This window comes from Cydia fagiglandana, chromosome 18 (genome assembly GCF_963556715.1).
Source record: "Cydia fagiglandana chromosome 18, ilCydFagi1.1, whole genome shotgun sequence".
In the NCBI taxonomy this organism is placed as follows: domain Eukaryota; kingdom Metazoa; phylum Arthropoda; class Insecta; order Lepidoptera; family Tortricidae; genus Cydia; species Cydia fagiglandana.
Genome location: NC_085949.1, coordinates 10,965,905 through 10,968,842, shown reverse-complemented (window position 1 = coordinate 10,968,842; position 2,938 = coordinate 10,965,905).

Below are 2,938 nucleotides of genomic sequence, written 5' to 3'. Positions count from 1 at the left end.
TCCATTCCTGTTTTTGGTTTATATAAATGATTTGCCATGTGTAGTAGAAAATCTTTGTGAAATTGTTCTTTTTGCTGATGACACATCATTACTTTTTAAGGTTGATCGTAAATCTACCGATTACAGTGTAATTAACAGCACACTCGTGAATGTACTAAACTGGTTTACTATGAACAATTTGCTTCTTAATGCTAAGAAAACTAAATGCATTCGATTTTCTTTGCCGAATGTTAAACCAGTCGATACTAAGATACTTTTGAATAATGAATGCTTAGAGATGGTAGATAAAGCACTGTTTCTTGGTTTAACATTGGACAAAAATCTACAATGGAGTCCTAGCACACTAGCAAACAAATTAAGAACTAACTACTAAGGGGGGATTTAAAAGATCAACCTTAAAAAGTAATGCATCATTACTTTTTAAGGTTGATCGTAAATCTACCGATTACAGTGTAATTAACAGCACACTCGTTAATGTACTAAACTGGTTTACTATGAACAATTTGCTTCTTAATGCTAAGAAAACTAAATGCATTCGATTTTCTTTGCCGAATGTTAAAACAGGCGATACTAAGATACTTTTGAATAATGAATGCTTAGAGATGGTAGATAAAGCACTGTTTCTTGGTTTAACATTGGACAAAAATCTACAATGGAGTCCTCATATAAGAACACTAGCAAACAAATTAAGTTCGGCCGCTTAGGCTGTGAGGAGAATTAGACAATTGACTAATGTTGAGACAGCTCGCCTTGTTTATTATAGTTATTTTCATAGTGTAATGTCATATGGTATTCTGGTTTGGGGCAAAGCAGCTGACATACAGACTATATTTGTCTTACAAAAGAGAGCCATTCGTTCTATATATAATTTAAGGGTGCGTGAATCATTAAGAGAACTTTTTAAAGAAATTAATATTTTAACTGTAGCTTCCCAATACATACATATATGATAGTATTATTTATGTTGTTAAGAATCTAGACTCCTTCACTAAGAATTCTGATGTCCATAACTATAATACTAGAAATAAAAATAAGCTTGCTATCAAAAAGTTTCGTGTTCGTAAAGTACAGAAGTCATTCGTTGGGCAATGCATTCATTTTTATAACAAGTTACCTGAGGATGCTTTAAGATTACCCTTTCCAGCTCTTAAGAATTACTTAAAAAAGTCATTGATGTTGAAGGCTTATTACAGAGTCGAGGACTACTTGACAGACAAACATGCATGGTCCAAACCAGAAACTGTAATAACGACAAGTAGCAATTAAAAACATTGTATTATGTGTCATGTGTAGAGTTAAAGGTGACTCAGCTCAGGTAAGAAAGCACATCAAATTGTATGAAAGTATCTCATAACAATCAGTTAGATTCATATAATATGTATTCTCATTTCTTTTATTGATTTTATTTTCTTTTCCTTTTGTAAGATTTGATTTGTTTTCTGAAAGAGCTACGTATTTGTGATTTCATGTGCATATATGTTTATTTTTTATATCAAATTCTATAAAGTTATGTACTCACTGAGTATAATTGCATGAATTCTATAGTAACTTAAATTGTATTAATTACTCGTAATGCATGTTAATTATAAGATGTAATAATGTTTTGAAAAGATGTGTCCCGCCGAGTTTGTTGCCGGTCCCATATTGGGATACCCTCCTCCAATTGAGGGGAGATTTAAATCTTCTCGGGGCAGAGGTGTACGGTTGGAGCCGGTAAATTTATTTGACGTTCATAAGCGCATTGTAATATGCCTACTTGAATAAACTATTTTTTATCTTTATCATAAATATATGTATTTTTCAGAATGAACGCAGAGCTAGAAACGCGCAGTATGAGAGGGAACGCCGAGAAGAGATGGCGGGTGCTTTAGAAGACTTGGCTGCGGCTGTTTAGCTGGGGTTCTAAGGTCCACCACCTTGCATTTTGGAGACAAAGCAAACCGCTTGGAACAGGTGTTCCTGGGGATGATCTGAGCCGATTAAGCCCGGTTGCCAAGAGGTTCCACCCAGCAGGTGGGCAGGGGAGGGGGGGCAAAAGTGGCTCCGGCGCGCCTCACTCTAAGCTATATATCTGCATACATCTAGCAAGTATATCAAGTTTGGTGTCTTTTTCGTGTAATTCGAGGATGAAAAATTCATTTCTGTGACTAAATTTTCACTCTTCCATACAAAAAAATCGAGAAATAAAAAATTCCAAAAAAATCTTTTCACTTTTTTTTTCGAAAATCCTCTACAAAATTAAAACTATGAGGATTTGCTCTAGAAAAAAAATACCTGTGAATAGCCCAGTTATCCTACTATATAGAATAGTAAACTTGTTAAACATTTTTTTTTCATAACTCTGATAAAAAAAATGTTTTGTGTCGCGCGGCGTACCTGCATTGTAAGAGCGGTATGCAGCGTTTAGGATTTTTAAGTATGTTTCGATGGTTTCTGATAAGTTGTTATTCTTCTGGTTGTAGAAAATTACTTCTGGACGTGATTTATATACAAATATAAATTAAATGTATAAATATAGATGTTGGGAAAACTTTCGCCAATAGAGTTATTATAAATGTGATAAAATTAACAAAGCAGATGTTTGATTAAAATGCGGGTTAAAATACGAGTAAGATATATATTGTTCGCAATTGCCACTATATGCCCATGGGTCCGTGCATTTTAGTTTTTTCTTAACGCAGTTGCACCTCCCTGCGCATTTTGTTTTGCAGCGGCAACGAATAAGCTCTAAACAAGCAGCAGCCGCCGCAGGTAGGCTTGTACATATGGGCTCCCAATAACCATTTTGTTTGGACCAGCTCCAGTCAGCAGGACATGGAAGCTGTTGCTGAGGGGCTATAATCTGTCCCCAAACATAGCCTCCTTGGTAAACTGCACGGAGAATATGTTTACGTAGGTAGCGCATCTTCCATTGGAGGCAGATTCTCTAACTTAAAAT